Consider the following 18,829-nt stretch of genomic DNA (forward strand, 5'->3'; position numbering starts at 1 on the left):
AGAAGGGCACTCAATGGTACTTATCTCGATAAACCAGCTACATACATTACACTTCACTAATGGAAACCTTTGACGGTTAAAGGATGTTGGTGTTGAATGAATTAATACCAGGAGTGGGACTTGAACCCACGAGGACTTATGTCCATTGTATCTTGAGTGCAACGCCTTAACCGCTCGGCCATCCTGGCATCAAGTGTTAAGAAATATACCACTCTTCATCAACCTATAATTGTTAAACAGATATGTTTACCATGTTGGTTATATTCCTAATTACAAACTGCAGAGGCTGGTGGGAATGTCATTATTTAGCAGTTCAGATGTATTCGGTCTGAATCAAAGTGCTGTGGGTCGAAAGATTAACATTTCCATCCCTGGAGTCGTACTGCTCCCGTCACTAAAATTTTTTAAAAAGTGCCTTGATCTGAATTTTAATAGGTTTGTTAACTGCATGTTTAAAAACACAATTCCCTCACCAATATGAGAGAATAAAGGTAATACATCAGTTGTTCAGACTGACCACACATAGGTGATGTATACTTTTGAGTTAGAACTAGCAGAGCCTCACCAAGACAACCACAAGTCCTGAAGGAGCATCAACTGCGTACGAACAATAATTCTTTTCAATTATTATACCAGGAGTGGGGTTTGAACCCACGAGGACATCTGCCCATTGGAACTTAAGTCCAACGCCTTAACCACTTGGCCATCCTGGTGTCGTTTGTTGTCTCGTACAGTTCTCTTAATCCACCAATGGCGATTGAAGAAAATTCTTCAGGTAGTGATTATTCTCACTTTAAAAATGTTAAGCTTATGACAAACTCACATAACACTTGTAGAAGGTCACTCAACGGTACTTATCTCGATAAACCAGCTACATACATTACACTTCACTAATGGAAACCTTTGATGGTTAAAGGATGTTGGTGTTGAATGAATTAATACCAGGAGTGGGACTTGAACCCAAGAGAACTTACGTCCATTGCATCTTGAGTGCAACGCCTTAACCGGTCAGCCATCCTGGTATCAAGTGTTAAGAAATACACCACTCTTCATCAATCTATAATTGTTAAACAGATATGTTTACCATGTTGGTTATATTCCTAATTACAAACTGCAGAGGCTGGTGGGAATGTCATTATTTAGCAGTTCAGATGTATTCGGTCTGAATCAAAGTGCTGTGGGTCGAAAGATTAATATTTCCATCCCTGGAGTCGTACTGCTCACGTCACAAATTTTTTTTAAAAAGTGCCTTGATCTGAATTTTAATAGGATTTGTTAATTGCATGTTTAAAAACACAATTCCCTCACCAATATGAGAGAATGAAGGTAGTACATCAGTTGTTCAGACTGACCACACATAGGTGATGTATACTTTCGAGTTACAACCAGCAGAGCCTCACCAAGACAACCACAAGCCCTGAAGGAGCATCAACTGCGTACGAACAATAATTGTTTTCAATTATTATACCAGGAGTGGGGTTTGAACCCACGAGGACATCTGCCCATTGGAACTTAAGTCCAACGCCTTAACCACTCGGCCATCCTGGTATTGATTGTTGTCTCGTACAGTTCTGTTAATCGACCAATGGCGATTGAAGAAAATTCTTCAGCTAATGATTATTCTCACTTTAAAAATGTTAAGCTTATGACAAACTCACATAACACTTGTAGAAGGTCACTCAACGGTACTTATCTCGATAAACCAGCTACATACATTACACTTCACTAATGGAAACCTTTGATGGTTAAAGGATGTTGGTGTTGAATGAATTAATACCAGGAGTGGGACTTGAATGCAAGAGAACTTACATCCATTGCATCTTGAGTGCAACGCCTTAACCGCTCGGCCATCCTGGTATCAAGTGTTAAGAAATACACCACTCTTCATCAATCTATAATTGTTAAGCAGATGTGTTTACCATGTTGGTTATATTCCTAATTACAAACTGCAGAGGCTGGTGGGAATGTCATTATTTAGCAGTTCAGATGTATTCGGTCTGAATCAAAGTGTGGTGGGCCAAAAGATTAACATTTCCATCCCTGGAGTCGTACTGCTCACGTCACTAAAATGTTTTAAAAAGTGCCTTGATCTGAATTTTAATAGGTTTGTTAACTGCATGTTTAAAAACACAATTCCCTCACCTATTTGAGAGAATGAAGGTAGTACATCAGTTGTTCAGACTGACCACACATAGTTGATGTATACTTTGGAGTTACAACCAGCAGAGCCTCACCAAGACAACCACAAGTCCTGAAGGAGCATCAACTGCGTACGAATAATAATTTTTTAAAATTATTATACCAGGAGTGGGGTTTGAACCCACGAGGACATCTGCCCATTGGAACTTAAGTCCAACGCCTTAACCACTCGGCCATCCTGGTATTGATTCTTGTCTCGTACAGTTCTCTTAATCGACCAATGGCGATTGAAGAAAATTGTTCAGCTAATGATTATTCTCACATTAAAAATCTTAAGCTTAGGACAAACTCACATAACACTTGTAGAAGGGCACTCAATGGCACTTATCTCGATAAACCAGCTACATACATTACACTTCACTAATGGAAACCTTTGATGGTTAAAGGATGTTGGTGTTGAATGAATTAATACCAGGAGTGGGACTTGAACCCACGAGGACTTACATCCATTGCATCTTGAGTGCAATGCCTTAACCGCTCGGCCATCCTGGTATCAAGTGTTAAGAAATACACTACTCTTCATCAACCTATAATTGTTAAACAGATATGTTTATCATGTTGGTTATATTCCTAATTACAAACTGCAGAGGCTGGTGGTAATGTCATTATTTAGCAGTTCAGATGTATTCGGTCTGAATCAAAGTGCTGTGGGTCGAAAGATTAACATTTCCATCCCTGGAGTCGTACTGCTCACGTCACAAATTTTTTTTAAAAAGTGCCTTGATCTGAATTTTAATAGGATTTGTTAACTGCATGTTTAAAAACACAATTCCCTCACCAATATGAGAGAATGAAGGTAGTACATCAGTTGTTCAGACTGACCACACATAGGTGATGTATACTTTGGAGTTACAACCAGCAGAGCCTCACCAAGACAACCACAAGTGCTGAAGGAGTATCAACTGCGTACGAATAATAATTGTTTTCAATTATTATACCAGGAGTGGGGTTTGAACCCACGAGGACATCTGCCCATTGGAACTTAAGTCCAACGCCTTAACCACTCGGCCATCCTGGTATTGATTGTTGTCTCGTACAGTTCTGTTAATCGACCAATGGCGATTGAAGAAAATTGTTCAGCTAATGATTATTCTCACTTTAAAAATCTTAAGCTTATGACAAACGTACATAACACTTGTAAAAGGGCACTCAACGGTACTTATCTCGATAAACCAGCTACATACATTACACTTCACTAATGGAAACCTTTGATGGTTAAAGGATGTTGGTGTTGAATGAATTAATACCAGGAGTGGGACTTGAACCCACGAGGACTTACGTCCATTGCATCTTGAGTGCGACTTCTTAACCGCTCGCCAGCCTGGTATCAAGTTTTGATAAATACACCACTCTTCATCAACCTATAATTGTTAAGCAGATGTGTTTACCATGTTGTTCCTATTCCTAATTACAAACTGCAGAGGCTGGTGGGAATGTCATTATTTAGCAGTTCAGATGTATTCGGTCTGGATCAAAGTGTGGTGGGCCAAAAGATTAACATTTCCATCCCTGGAGTCGTACTGCTCATGTCACTAAAATTAAAAAGTGCCTTGATCTGAATTTTAATAGGTTTGTTAACTGCATGTCTGATTGGTAAAAACCCAATACCCTGTTGGAGTGTTTCCAGGTAGTACATTGGCTGTTTAGTCTTTTAAACATGACCACACATAGGTGATGTGTATTTCCTAGGTTCAACCAGCAGAGCCTCACCAAGACAACTATGAGTCCTGACAGTGCATCAACTGTGTATGAAGACTATTTGTTTTCAATTATTATACGAGGAGTGGGGTTTGAACCCACGAAGGCTTTTGCCCATTGGAATTTAAGTCCATCGCCTTAACCACTCGGCCATCCTGGTATTGATTGTTGTCTCGTACAGTTTTGTTAATCGACCAATGGCGATTGAAGGAAATTCTTCAGCTAATGATTATTCTCACTTTAAAAATGTTAAGCTTATGACAAACGTACATAACACTTGTAGAGGGGCACTCAACGGTACTTATCTCGATAAACCAGCTACATACATTACACTTCACTAATGGAAACCTTTGACGGTTAGAGGATGTTGGTGTTGAATGAATTAATACCAGGAGTGGGACTTGAACCCATGAAGACTTACATCCATTGCATCTTGAGTGCAACGCCTTAACTGCTCGGCCATCCTGGTACCATGTGTTAATAAATACACCACTCATCATCAACCTATAATTGTTAAACAGATATGTTTACCATGTTGGTTATATTCCTAATTACAAACTGCAGAGGCTGGTGGGAATGTCATTATTTAGCAGTTCAGATGTATTCGGTCTGAATCAAAGTGCGGTGGGCCAAAAGATTAGCATTTCCATCCCTGGAGTCGTACTGCTCATGTCACTAAAATGTTTTAAAAAGTGCCTTGATCTGAATTTTAATAGGTTTGTTAACTGCATGTTTAAAAACACAATTCCCTCACCTATTTGAGAGAATGAAGGTAGTACATCAGTTGTTCAGACTGACCACACATAAGTGATGTATACTTTTGAGTTACAACCAGCAGAGCCTCTCCAAGACAACCACAAGTCCTGAAAGAGCATCAACTGTGTACGAATAATAATTCTTTTCAATTATTATACCAGGAGTGGGGTTTAGAACCCACGAGGACATCTGCCCATTGGAACTTAAGTCCAACGCCTTAACCACTCGGCCATCCTGGTATTGATTGTTGTCTCGTACAGTTCTGTTAATCGACCAATGGCGATTGAAGAAAATTGTTCAGCTAATGATTATTCTCACTTTAAAAATGTTAAGCTTATGACAAATTTACATAACACTTGTAGAGGGGCACTCAACGGTACTTATCTCGATAAACCAGCTACATACATTACACTTCACTAATGGAAACCTTTGACGGTTAGAGGATGTTGGTGTTGAATGAATTAATACCAGGAGTGGGATTTGAACCCATGAAGACTTACATCCATTGCATCTTGAGTGCAACGCCTTAACCGCTCGGCCATCCTGGTACCAAGTGTTAAGAAATACACCACTCTTCATCAACCTATAATTGTTAAACAGATATGTTTACCATGTTGGTTATATTCCTAATTACAAACTGCAGAGGCTGGTGGGAATGTCATTATTTAGCAGTTCAGATGTTCCTTTACTGAAAGGAATGATCTTGAGGCTTATGACAAAATACATAAATTACATGACACATATAGAAGAGATACACTTCCTGTTAAAGGATTTTGGTAGGTATTAAGTAGGGATGCTCGATATTGACTTTTCTGCCGATATCCGATATTCCGATATTCCCCAACTCTTAATTTCCGATACCAATATCACCCGATATCGATATTTGCAGGCTTTTTACACCAAAACTGTTAGGTAACAACATAACATATCTCCTGTTGAATTAACACATTATGCCTGATTTTATTGTGAGGACCCACTGGATGCATACATAAATGCAACATGGCTTTCCAAATGTAAACACTGACTGTGCAAAATAAGAGAACAACTTCAATTTAAGTTATGGAAAAAAGTGCCAATATGGCACTGCCATATTTATTATGCTGCTTTGCAGTAATTGCAAATTACAAATGTACTATCCGTAAGGAAAACTTGGAAATAGTTCCAAACCACAGACATAAGCCCCGTTTCTGGATGCGGGACCTTTTATAGGAACATCCTCTCACTCGGTCCTCTCAGCTGTTGTGTTTTCATAGCAGAGTAGAACCCAGATAGGACCTACCGGACTCTGACGGTGACGTCACAGGGGCAACTCGCCGAAAGCATAACAGAGAAAATGACAATGAGGAGATAAACCTTCTGTTTGTGTGTTCGTGTACATGGCGGTGGATGCTATGAACTTTTTAGCCACGGTTAGCCACGGTCAGAGACCCACGAGTGCTGCGTTCATGCAGGCTAGGAAATGCTTAAGCTTACAGAACAAATATCGGTTTTAAAAACCTGATACCGATATTACATTTTTAAGTGAATATCGGACATCCCTAGTATTAAGTAATTAATACCAGGAGTGGGATTTGAACCCACGAGGACTTACGTCCATTGCATCTTGAGTGCAACGCCTTAACCGCTCGGCCATCCTGGTATGGATTGTGGTTTTGTACAGTTCTTTTAATCCACCAATGGTGATTGAAGACAATTCTTCAGGATCTGAATTTTTGTTAACTGCATGTCTAATTGGTAAAAACCCAATACCCTGTTGGAGTGACTCCAGGTAGTACGTACAGGTGATGTGTACTTCCTACTTTCAACCAGCGGAGCCTCACCAAGACAACCATGAGACCTGACAGTGCATCAACACCATTTGTTTTCATTTATTATACCAGCAGTGGGGTTCGAACCCACGAGGGCTTTTGCCCATTGGAACTTAAGTCCAACCACTCGGCCATCCCGGTATTGATTGTTGTTTTGTACAGTTCTCTTAATCGACCAATGGTGATTGAAGAAAATTCTTCAGGACTTTCTTTTTACTTAAAGGAATTATCTTGAGGCTTATGACAAAATACATAATACAAGTAGAAGAGATACACTTCCCTAATAGAAACCTTTGATTGTTAAAGGACTTTGCTAGGTATAAAGTAATTAATACCAGGAATGGAATTTGAACCCACGAGGACTTACGTCCATTGCATCTTGAGTGCAACGCCTTAACCACTCGGCCATCCTGGTACTTTAACCCGTTCTATTATGTAGATTATCTTCAGCATTCATCAATACATTGTTAATAACAGCATCTTCACTCCTGGTTAAGAACTCCTTAGAATGAGACGACCAGGAGTGAAAATGCTGAAAGAAAAAAAGAAAGAAAAGAAAAGGGTCAGTCTGATTACTCTACCGTAAAAATAGCACATATTATTTTGATGGGAAATCAAACATGTATCCTAGTGCAATTCCCAATAAGAAGACAATAGCCTACTGTTGATATCTGTCCATATCAGAAATATGAAAACACACAGAGGTACTGACAGTTGGAAAAGTAAACCTGTGACAGTGCAGCGTTCAGAGTTTTGAACAAGATTGCAGTTTAACAGAAGCTCCTTTGCTAATGGCTTTTTGACATTGGTGACTGAACAGAGACTAACAGCCAAAGTTTTTCTGTCACAAGTTTGTAGCGTTCTTCTATTTTGTTCTGAGCCGCCATGATTGTTTTGTCATCCAACTTTATATGAGACACAACCTTTATGGAAGTTAAATGTAATTTTTCTTTTTCCTTGACTTTTTGGCAGAGTAATTTATTTCTGAGGTGAAGCGGTGTGGAGTTTTGGATCCAGGACAGACACAAACAAACACACACAAAGAATCTAAGGCTTGCACGCACACTCAAATATTTCAGTGAAGGAATGAAGAGTTATTCTTCAGTGGAGACCTGATGTGTGGAACAACAGCTGACAGCTCTGTTTGTTTTATTCTGCCTGATATCTGACAAAAAATGGGTTTTTTCACTCATCTGTGTCTCACTGAAATAATAAGTGTTGTTCACACTTACATATCTGCCAATTTGTTATGATTTGTCAGCTTTGATCAAGGCTCTTTCAGATGGCACCATGATGATGTCAGTAGTGTCTCCATGATTGTAACTAACACTGTTAAAACAGTATATTACTATCCACCCTTTGTTAATGATGTCCAGACTTTTTATTTTAGTCTTCCTCCTTCTCCAGCTACTTTCCACAGATTATGTGTCATTTTGACATCCACCAAATGCCATAAATGTTAGTTTTTGGGGTGCCTTAACGGCCCATTGGGGTTAAGGTGCCAACTATGAGCCACAGTATCTCTGACCTGTGACCTTTTTTTGCACATTGCCCATCTTTCTTCCCTAACGCTAATAAAAAGAGTGCAAGCAAAAACTGAGAATGTTCCTTCCAATATTACCTTTCTGTTTTCTTATATAATAACTGTTGTGTAATGGCCTCCAGATAGTAAGGTGCTAAAACACATGCAGAACAAAGAGGAGAAAGAGTCCCTGTGTATTTGTAATTATTTATATCTAATTTTCATCTTTTTAATCAGTCGTTTATATTATTTTAATTTCTGGTGCAGAACAAATAGCCTCCTGTCCAATGTCACACTAAAAGCGCAGCATAATTAAAGGAACAATTATAACAATTATGAATTCTGCTCTAGGATAAACTGCTGATACACACACACACACACACACACACACACACACACACACACACACACACACACACACACACACACACACACACACACACATACCTACATATACATACAGTATAACAGCTACACACACACTAGTCACACATTCTCACCAGAGAAGGAGAATCTGCTTCAGTGGGTTTAATTGAATATTCTCCTGTTTCTACACTCATCAGATTATTAATCATTAGAATACAGTTTCTGCACAGATCTGACTGCTCACTGGAACAAAACAAGAGAACATCCATAGCAGCCATTGTACTTTTCCTCATTCTAACTTCGTTGATTAGATTTTGGGTCCATGGTATATACTGTAGGGTTTAAAAGGGAAATGGAGTTTTTAGTCCAGGACTGACTTCAGAGCAGGTTATTACATCTGTGTTTGTGTCTGAGTGCAGACTTAATAACACTGTAACCCCCGTGCAATGAGTGCGAAATAGAGGCAGTCATGCGTTTAATAGACTTGACCCATCAGTCTTGTAGCAGAATATAAACAGAATTAGAGATTTAGTTTATTTCAGATTTAATTTACTTGAGTTCGAACCAGTGTTCAGAAGTTTATTCATTTCCTGTAAAGGTGGGTAATGAGGGGGATTTTGGAGAAGCTTAGCAACTATTCGCTCTACATGGGTGAACTGCTACCTTTGGCATGCCTGGGTGAGATAACCAGTTTATTGATCACATGATACTTTCCATATAACACTACAGTACGTACCCAGTCAAAATGTGATGAAGACTCTAGCATCACCTACTGTCAGTACAAAACAGCTTCAGTAGACCAGACAAGCAAAATGTTCAAGGCACAGCATGGTTAAAGCTCCCCTCCAGTATATTTTAGAATTTTTAAGATATTTCATTTTCGATTTTTGATTAGCCACACAATTCACCACATTTTTTTCATAATAATTTCATATCATATAATAATAAATATCATCATAATTTTGCACCCATTTAAGATATTGCTACGATGGGATGATGACGTGTGACTATAGTAGAAGCTGCACTCATACTTCGTCCTCTAAGCTGGCGCAGGCTCAATGTCAAAAACTGTCAACTAATCTTGAATGTTACCATAATTATAGCTTTAGTTATATCATTATTTTTGTGTAACAGTTTGTCTTTTCTTAGCTAATTTAGCTAGGTGTAGTTAGCTAACCTCCAAATATCTGAGGGTCTTGATTTTAATTCATAGCTTCCTCCACCTTAGTTCAGTGTGTTGTATGTGCTGAGGCTAATTTGAAGTCATAAAGATAACTGCACTAATGCTGCAAACTGTGAGTGAGCCTTTTTCAGCTGTGTACTTAAAACCTGGACTATTAACGTTACTTGCTTCATTCAGAGGAAAGGTGTCAACACATCAATATGCATAGCTGTGACCATTCTTTTCCTCTCTTAAGATTTTATTGTGTAAGCAAAGGATACCAGGAGTGGGGTTTGAACCCACGTGGGCATTCGCCCATTGGAACTTAAGTCCAACGCCTTAACCACTCGGCCATCCTGGTACTTTACTGAAGCCAATTGATTGTGATTCAAGGACTTGTTTAGGAAAAAGAGATTAAAAATCAGGAGTGGGATTAGAAATCAAAAGGACTCTTGTGTCCACTGAGACCTTAAGCACACAGCAATCTTGGTTACATCACTTGCTTGTTTTCTTTCTTTTTTATTGTAAAATGTCATTACAAATAAAGAAACATGACATTGAGGACAAACAAGAAAGACACTTGCTTGTTTTCAGTGTGTAGATAAAATGTCCTCACTGTTATCTTTCCAGCAAGCTAATCAAGAGCATTGAGGTCTGTAAAGAGCATGTTGATTCAATAAAGATCAAATTTGTCTGCTAATTCCTAAGTCAAGAACAACATGAACACCAATATTCATTAGATGTTTAGCAGTGGCCATTATCAAATTTATTGTGATATATAAAGCGGAAAATGCATGCATTCGTTTGTGTGCAAAGTTTTATTTATCTTTCATCCCATCTGTGAGATGAAAGCACTGCTAGTATAAACCAAGCCTCAGTCTGTCAATTTTCTTAACGCATAGACATGAGGACTCCTCTTGAGTGCCCGAAGCACTCGACCATCTTAGGGATACTTATCCCACTGCCATGAATTGATCAATGCCTTCGATGCTTGAAGCATAAAGGAAAGTGTTGATTGCTCATTTAGTCTTTGATACTTCTTATATGTCTCAACTAATGAACCAAAATGTGATGGCATACTTGTGTGCAAAGTTTCTGATGTACACTGTACTCACATGAACACTGATGTTTCAAATTACACTCATACGATTAACGTCTTCTTGCACTATTATACTTATGCTAAGGTATTTTCTTTCATGTCTGCGCAGTAAGATAAGGTGTTTCTTGCCGGTATTAAACCTCTGCATTGACTTTAAGCACATTAGAACATGCCTTGTGTACTTAAGAGTAGTGTATGCTCTTGGGGCAATATCTGTCTGTTTCCTTTACTACATTGTGTAGTAATTGAACAAGCAGGTGTATTGAGATCAATACCAGGAGTGGGATTTGAACCCACGAGGAATTACATCCATTGCATCTTGAGTGCAACGCCTTAACCACTCGGCCATCCTGGTGATGTGACAGATTTATTCATCGACACTTGATGAAAGTGACCAATGGCCCAAAATGTCAGTTTCAATTGCATGTTTTGTACTACTATCGTTGGCCCAATTTGATAACTAGCTTGATGCATCTGGCCATAATTGATATTATCTATTTAAAATAATAGTCTATTTGGTTGACTCTCAGACCTCTCATCGTGGCATTTTTGGCTGCAGCAGAGAAAAAGTCCTAAAAACTCACCGTACACAACCCGCCCAGCATAAAACACAAATAGACACAGTTAGCAACTAGGTGGTGAACAAAGTGGGGCATTTAGCAGCTAAAAAGCCCAGATATTTTCCTCAGGAGTTAATGGAGACCAAAACAGAGCTAAAAGAGAGTGAAAATGTGGCTCTGTAACTCCTGGACGTATGAATGAGCAAGAGTTTCCTAAAGTTAGTACATGTGTTTGCAACTTGTGTGTGTTTACTTAAGTAAAATTAGTTTCAGGGTTAAATGTGTTTCCTTGCTCTTGTCAGTGCAATAGAGAATTAATTTAGCCTAAACAGACAGACTGAAATCCTGCCCGTAACTCTCTAACCTACACTAACACTAAACAATAACATTAAAAGCAGGCCAGGCACTGTTAGGTTAGTGTGGTAATGTGAATTTAACATGGAAGCTAAATGCTTTATCTCCAGGCTCCAGCTTATTCTTAGATTAAGGTGGTAAAGAGATAAATGGAGGTAAAAATCACACTGTAGCAAGCTGACAGGCTGCTGAGTCAGGGCTTTTTATCTAAATAAAGGGGAAGTTGCAGATTCTGTACAGTCATGTGTTTTCTTTTTAATATCTCCTGCCTGGGTTTGGGTACACACGCAAACACTGCCAAATGCATTTACATAAGTACACAAACTCTACCAAAACATGCATTTATGAATATAAAGAAAGACTTTTAAAAAGCATTGAGTATAACACACACATACAGCCAAGCCTCGTAAATAACAACAATGTAGAGGTGTGTGTGTGTGTGTGTGTGTGTGTGTGTGTGTGTGTGTGTGTGTGTGTGTGTGTGTGTGTGTGAAACCTCCTGGAGGTGCCAGCCGGTCCTGGAACAGATGGAAAACAACCAATGTGGAAAAATAATACTGTTACTCATCACCTCACGTTGTCCTCCCTGACTGTCTTTGTCTTAGTTTAGCACAATGATGTCACATGATGTCTTAATGTAATGTAACATGAGTAGCTGTGGTGAGAATGAGCATTAGATGTTGTGATGATTAACTTGGCACCTTGCATGGCAGCCTTTGCCATCAGCCTTTGAATGTGTGGGGGAATGGTTGAATTTCGACATGTAGTGTAAAGGTTGGAGGCGCTATGTAAACGCAGCCCATTTAACATTTACTTTTACCATGTGACATCTTTAACAGCGTTTTACCTCTTGGTAAGGCAAGGCAATTTCATTTATATAGCACCCATTCAGACACTAGGCAATTCAAAGTGCTTTACAAGAGCACAGAAATGCAAGAGACAAAAATAACATTAAAATTGCATTTAAAAGACAATAAAAACTAAAACAAGCGAATAAATTGTTAAAAATTAAAAAGAAGTACCATATTTAATTCATTGAGAAGTTGCAGTAAACACTATAAAAATGTTCTAAGCCCTGATTAAAATGAGCTTGTTCCAGAGGTGGGGAGCATAGAAACTAAAAGCTGCTTCACCTTAATTGATTTTGATGGTGGGACCACTGAGTAAACCTGCCCCAGATGACCTCATGTGTCTGGATGCTTCGTAACAAACAAAGCAAATTAGAAATGTATTTGGGCCCGAGACCATTTAATGCTTTATAGACTAGTAATGGGACTTTATAATCCATCCTTTGACACACAGGAAGCCACTGCAGTGATTTAAGGGCCGGCGTAATGTGCTCCATTTTCTTGGTGTCAGTCAGGACTCTGGCAGCAGCATTCAAGATGAGCTGCAGCTGTCCGATTGATTTATTGCTCAGACCTGTGAAGACACCACCAGAATAGTGTAGCATGCTGAAAATAAACACTTGAACTAGTTTTCCTGTGGTTTGTTTGGACACAATTACTTTAATTCTTGCCTTGTTTTTAAGGTGGTAGTAGGTTGATTTTATTTTACGTGGCTGATACTATTTAGGTCAGAGTCCATAACTACACCATGATTTCTATCTTGATGGAGTCAAGTGAGCATTAACCTCTAGCGGTACCTATGCATAAAGGTAGTTTTAGTTTTATTTGCTGGTGTTTTCAGACACTGTCTCTGAGATTGTTCTGCCACTACCTAAACACAATTGAATCGAATTTCATTTATAGTGCTCACAGGATTGAAAATTATAACAACGTGTCTTTACAAAGATAGTGTTGTTGTTGATTTTTGAGCTTCTTTTAACCACATCATTTTCTAATTGACCTTTATCAGTCATTGTTGTGTGTAAAATGTGATACAGTACAGTGTCACATGAATTTAAAGGGTACCTTAACATCTACACTTTTCCTTTACCTTTTTTTCTCTAAATATTACCACCACCCCTCCTCATGGTCAGTATTTATTTATTTATTTACATATGTGGCCCTAATACTCCGTCGCACATACGTGTTGTATGTTTAGAATAAATAATACTTACTCACCATTTTTAAGTTTATGGGCAGTGATGATAAAACATGTAAACAGTATTACAGATTCTGCAATAAAACATACTCTTCCCACAGAGTTTATTTATTGTATGATTAAAATGTGTAAACATATACATTTTTACTTAAGAAATTCTACTACTCAGTAGGGGTGGGTAAAAATATTGATACGGCAATATATCGCGATACTTTGTCGCCCAATATAATATCGATTTGTCAACTCCAAAGATCGATTTTTCATTAGAATAATGATTCATGTTTAGACGCGTTTTGAATACAGTATGACTTCCGTACCTCCACTCCGGTAGATGGCGCCAAAGAGCGACTCTGACTGTGTTCTAAACCGCATACTACATACTACATACTTCAATACTACATACTTCCATCCTACACACTAAATGACCAGATAGTAAGCAGACCGTTTACACTGTAGTAAACTACACGATAACCCACAATACATTTCGTTCCTACCCAAGCTAAATTCAGCTGATTTCGTTTTAGCTCTAACTCTGTAGATATACCACTTTATCGACATTTCTAACCTTTTTAGGCGAGAAAGTAGCCCTTTAGATCCACAATGTGACGCTAATTTGTCCAAATAACACCTGTTTAAAGTTTTGTTCCTGCGAATTCGGAGCCACTCAAGTTAGCCGTAGTGAGTACGGTCATTTTCACAAAATAAACAACCATTGCCTTTTATTATTAAGAAAACCATAACGACAGAATTGGTGCTTTTAATTTTGAAAACAGGAAGCGAACATACCCTCGCTGTAGCTAACTTGAAACCACCAAGGTGGTGGGTGATCTGTGACGTTTGTATTTTTGGTTTTTTTCAGAAGTTACGTTGCATCTTGGGTAACTTGAGTGTGAGTAGTCAGCTCTTGATGCATACTCCGGATTTCTGGCGAATCTAGTATACCATCCGGGAACTTCTCGCATACTCTAAATCGCATACTACGCAGTTGAAACACACTACATCGTCTGAGTTAGTACGAGTAGTAGGAAAGTATGCGGTTTTGAACAGACCCTCTGTTGTGCAGCGCATGCATTTCTGTATTAGAGGGAGTGGCTGAGGTCCTTCCAAAATGGCTATCAAAATAACAACGCCTCCACACTTTAAAGCCGACGTTTGGAAGCACTTTGGCTTCCAAGTAAAAAAAGAGAGTAAAAACAACGAGTTGGATAAAGATAATGCCGTTTGTAAGCTTTGACATGGAAATTAATAAAATGGAGAGGCTGTTTTGAATGAAATTGTTTTGACTCAATTCGTCCTCTGATCAATATCATCTGATGTACATATACAGGTACTTGTGTTTTCATCTCTATTTATATTGCAATATCGTGATATCTAGATCGATGGTGATAATATTGTATCGTGAGGTTCTTGCCAATACTCACCCCTAGTACTCAGTGAATCTTAATATTAGAATGCAATGTATGTCAGTTAAATATACTATTAATAATATTAATAGTATATTTTACAATATCAAAAAGTTTGTTTTTTGAGTGCAAATACTGTCTCTCATTAATTGCCTTCAGTGGCCAGCAGGTATTGAAGTCGCAGTCATACGTGTGAGAATGTTGTTACTGAAAAATTAATGCTAGTAAATGCATTTTTTCACGCATTTTCTGAACTTCCTCTGTAGTTTTTGAGCCTTTGCCATATTCAGTATCTACCTATATATCTCCAATATGCATCTGAATCTTTTTTGTGTGTGTATTTCTGTCGTTGTCTTTGCATTCATCATCATATGTTAAAATTGACTGTTTTCATTTTCAATGTCAAAGTATTTTCACCATCTCCCTTCTTCACCTCCCTCCTACACAGGGGTGATGTCATGATGGTAACAGCAGCATGATATTTATCTATAAATAACACAGAGAGCTTCAGTGAAGTCCCCTGGGAGCTGGATTCATTTAAAGAGCTTCTTCGCACAGTATGGCAGCTCTTTAGAAGAGCAGCTCAGTTCAATCAGAAGAGATCTGGCTGTCAAGGAGAAGTGAAAGGATTCTCTCAAAACTTTTCCATTTATATAACTTGAAAGAAAATTCAAAGAAAGCAGCCTGTGAGGTAATGAAATTATTCTTTTGATCTTTTTTGAGGAAGGGTGAAAGCTGTTTTAAATCAATAGTCTCCGGAAGTCATCTTTTCAGTCAACATAAGGACATTTTATTTTATTTCTTCCAACCAATAACCTCCCACAACTTCACCTAAATGTGAAAACCAATATTGACATGACAGACATTTTATTTGAAGTGTTACGCCTCGTCCTCCTACCATTGGCAGCTGGTAAAAAAAAAAATTCTTGGTGGGGCTTTTTTACATACAGTCAGTTTCAGAAACCATCCCAATACATTTTAACACAAACTGCAAGAACCAGTGCTCTGTGAAACAGTAATTATTTGATGCCAAAATTAAAAAGTTGAGACCCTCCAGGATTTCGCAGGCCTTTTTTTGTGATTTTTAAGGCCTGAAATGCCTTATTTCGCACCAGCTTTTCAAAAAAATTGATGGTGATGTTTATAGGCATTTGTTGCAATGAAATTTCGGGAACAAGTGAAAGTTGCAAAAGATAGTTAGTTTACGCCCTTTAGAAAGTAGAACAGTTGGATAAATCTATCACAATAGCGCAGTTAAACCATTAGATGGACACAAATGGCGCTTTTCCACAATACAGTTCTAGTACTACTCGGCTTGACTTGAAAACCAGAGTCAAGTCGAGTCGAGTAGTGCTAGAACTGTATAGTGGAAAAAAGCCAAAAGACTGTTTCTCAAAAGTTAAAGTTTTGCTTCTTTCATTTTTCTAATATGAAAGTCAATTAAATAAAATAATACAATGAAATTAAATTATTTAAAACACATTGTGTATTTTAAACAGAACTATGTTACAGCTTACTTCTGTAGCCAAGCATTGTTGCTAAGGCACATGGTTGCTAAAATTTCTGGATTATTCCTTCGATGTAGACGGAGTCAGTGTTTGTCTTCTGCAGCTGGTTGAACAGTATGTCCATGTGTGACTTGATCTTGTGAAGCAATGCCAAGTAAAAGTAGAAATCTTCATATTTCAGCATTCACACAAAGGCTCCAGCCTCACTGACAGCTGGAGGATCAAAGTTACCAGAGTCTCTGATGGTCTGGAAACACTGTAGGAGGTCTTCCTTGTGCTCATATGCAGTGTTAGCAGCACGACCGTAGAAGTTTGACCTTGTTGTCAAAGTTCGGTGAAGTCTGTGTGCCACCACTTGATCAAGCATGGTGGTTTGCTTCAATCACCGGGAGAAGACTGCAGAAAATCGATGTGCATAGCAATGGATGCAGTGTGCACTTCTGTAGACATCCTTTTATTTTTCACTGTACTCCACCTGTGGCTTCCCTCATCACAGCAGCCCCCGTCACAGACCTGGGTGATTAGTTAGCTCTGTTGTCCCTCAGGGATGATAGTGCTTAGTCTCTCTAGAAGTGCTGCGGTAAATGTGTCAGCGGCTGCAATTTGAAGAGGGATGAACTCACTCTTAGACGCTGTTGTGGATGTCGATGTACCGTCACAACACAAGCATCAACTAGCAGTGGGTGGAACTTTTAGCTGTTTCATCTGCCTGAATAGCAAGATTATGGTCAATTTTTTTTTCTTTTTTTTTTACTTCTGCCAGAATGTAAGTCCGAAAGTTTGTTTTGCACAGTCTGAGGTGCCTTTGAAAATAGCTGTCTGAAGGTTCTCCTCCAATACAATGTCCAGCAAAGCAACTAGATCTCCTAAACCTGTAAAAAAGGCCAGGATTGTCTGAGGATTCAGACTCATTCTGGCCATGAGTTACCATGAGTCAGACATAACATCAACAGTCCCATCGCGGCTGCAATCATACTACTGCAAAATATGGCATTTACATGCCTACATCCAACGAGTTAAGCTTTTCTGTTGTACTAATTACAGGAGAAGCTTTCCGTCTACCTTTTCTGCTAGTCTGTTGATCTAGGCCAAGCTCCTTGACTTGTGGTTTACTTGACAAAGGTCTCCTCTCAAATGCATTTTGGAGAAGAGATTTTATTGAATTGAGAGGCAGCTGAAATACTGTGTCTTACCCGTGTTCATCATTGTCAATAATGTCAAGTGTCTCTACTCCACTACCAGTAAATCTGCTGCACTTACTGGACGATGTTCCTACTGCCACGCTGATGAGAGAAAAGAAGATGGACAGGAAGCAAATTTTCCCCAAAACATAATGATCCATATTTTATACATTGCTGATTTTTGTGCATTTTGAACACACATTCACTTATAATTAGTAATCATTGTTTATTAAGAAAAATATATATTTTTAAAAACCACTGCATTCTCTTATTTAGCAAAATATTTAGTTATCAAATAAATAACCCTGAGGAGCTTTGACAAAAATGTTTTTCCCTCCATTAAATTGAAAGCTGCATTTAAGAAGAGGACCATTTTGTTTACTGTAATTATTTTCTCTCCTTGAAAGCTGGGTGGGAGTTTAAAAGCATGCTCCCCCCAATTATCAGGATTTTTATATAGAGATGCTGCAGGACTGCTTGGTGATTTGAAATAGTCTGTAAGCCCAAAAGTCAAAGGTGTGATCATTTGATAGCTACTCAGTGCTTTTTAGTGCACTTGAATAATGTTATTATGAACCACAGTAAAGCTGTGTTCAGACCAAACGCGATGAACGCGTCAAAATCGCGCGACAAATGAGAATCTGTCGCGCCATCGCTCGAGTTTCGACGCGTGACCATTTTGTGACCATCATGTAATATTCGCGTCATTGCGCGTGTAGCAAGCCCGCCCATTTTCACTAGATAACAACAACATTGCTTCTTCAATCATCAACCATGGCTGAGATCACTTACTCTTTTCTCTCATATGTGTCCCTGAGGCTCCTGAGGCTCTTCCATTTCCTGCGACACACATCAACTGACAAAAACACACTTAAATTAACTGTTGAATCCATGCCGGGAGAGCCAGCTGTTTTTTTCTTTTTTTCTTCAAAACTTTACAAAGGAAAGCCATCTGGGCTAAATGTCATGACGTAAGTGACGTCAGTGATGTCGGAAGAATCTCAACGCTGATAGGCTATCGTGGCACAGCGTCACGCGATGTCGCTGCAAAAGTTCAACATTTTCAACTTGCGCGTTGATGCGATTTTTCGCGGCATCGCGAGCGATTTTCGCGGCATCGCGTCCATCGCTTTGCGTGTATCGCGTTACCACGTCGCCCGGCGCGAT

At 38.8% G+C, this 18,829-nt stretch overlaps 1 protein-coding gene and 15 non-coding genes across 16 annotated transcripts in view; 1 reads left to right on the top strand and 15 right to left on the bottom strand.

Moving 5' to 3' along the window:
* Positions 1 to 18,829, top strand: part of LOC133990403 (contactin-associated protein-like 4) — an 89,445-nt gene that overhangs the window by 28,586 nt on the left and 42,030 nt on the right. The gene's annotated exons all lie outside the window — the stretch shown is intronic.
* Positions 106 to 188, bottom strand: trnal-caa (transfer RNA leucine (anticodon CAA)). The gene has a single exon. It is a non-coding gene; the product is annotated as a tRNA-Leu (tRNA).
* Positions 631 to 713, bottom strand: trnal-uaa (transfer RNA leucine (anticodon UAA)). Its single transcript has one exon. It is a non-coding gene; the product is annotated as a tRNA-Leu (tRNA).
* trnal-caa (transfer RNA leucine (anticodon CAA)) lies at positions 940 to 1,022 on the bottom strand. Its single transcript has one exon. It is a non-coding gene; the product is annotated as a tRNA-Leu (tRNA).
* On the bottom strand, positions 1,466 to 1,548 carry trnal-uaa (transfer RNA leucine (anticodon UAA)). The gene has a single exon. It is a non-coding gene; the product is annotated as a tRNA-Leu (tRNA).
* On the bottom strand, positions 2,300 to 2,382 carry trnal-uaa (transfer RNA leucine (anticodon UAA)). Its single transcript has one exon. It is a non-coding gene; the product is annotated as a tRNA-Leu (tRNA).
* trnal-caa (transfer RNA leucine (anticodon CAA)) lies at positions 2,609 to 2,691 on the bottom strand. The gene has a single exon. It is a non-coding gene; the product is annotated as a tRNA-Leu (tRNA).
* Positions 3,135 to 3,217, bottom strand: trnal-uaa (transfer RNA leucine (anticodon UAA)). Its single transcript has one exon. It is a non-coding gene; the product is annotated as a tRNA-Leu (tRNA).
* trnal-uaa (transfer RNA leucine (anticodon UAA)) lies at positions 3,975 to 4,057 on the bottom strand. The gene has a single exon. It is a non-coding gene; the product is annotated as a tRNA-Leu (tRNA).
* Positions 4,284 to 4,366, bottom strand: trnal-caa (transfer RNA leucine (anticodon CAA)). The gene has a single exon. It is a non-coding gene; the product is annotated as a tRNA-Leu (tRNA).
* Positions 4,809 to 4,892, bottom strand: trnal-uaa (transfer RNA leucine (anticodon UAA)). Its single transcript has one exon. It is a non-coding gene; the product is annotated as a tRNA-Leu (tRNA).
* On the bottom strand, positions 5,119 to 5,201 carry trnal-caa (transfer RNA leucine (anticodon CAA)). The gene has a single exon. It is a non-coding gene; the product is annotated as a tRNA-Leu (tRNA).
* On the bottom strand, positions 6,210 to 6,292 carry trnal-caa (transfer RNA leucine (anticodon CAA)). Its single transcript has one exon. It is a non-coding gene; the product is annotated as a tRNA-Leu (tRNA).
* On the bottom strand, positions 6,794 to 6,876 carry trnal-caa (transfer RNA leucine (anticodon CAA)). The gene has a single exon. It is a non-coding gene; the product is annotated as a tRNA-Leu (tRNA).
* Positions 9,790 to 9,872, bottom strand: trnal-uaa (transfer RNA leucine (anticodon UAA)). The gene has a single exon. It is a non-coding gene; the product is annotated as a tRNA-Leu (tRNA).
* Positions 10,883 to 10,965, bottom strand: trnal-caa (transfer RNA leucine (anticodon CAA)). Its single transcript has one exon. It is a non-coding gene; the product is annotated as a tRNA-Leu (tRNA).

Source organism: Scomber scombrus, chromosome 11 (genome assembly GCF_963691925.1).
Source record: "Scomber scombrus chromosome 11, fScoSco1.1, whole genome shotgun sequence".
In the NCBI taxonomy this organism is placed as follows: domain Eukaryota; kingdom Metazoa; phylum Chordata; class Actinopteri; order Scombriformes; family Scombridae; genus Scomber; species Scomber scombrus.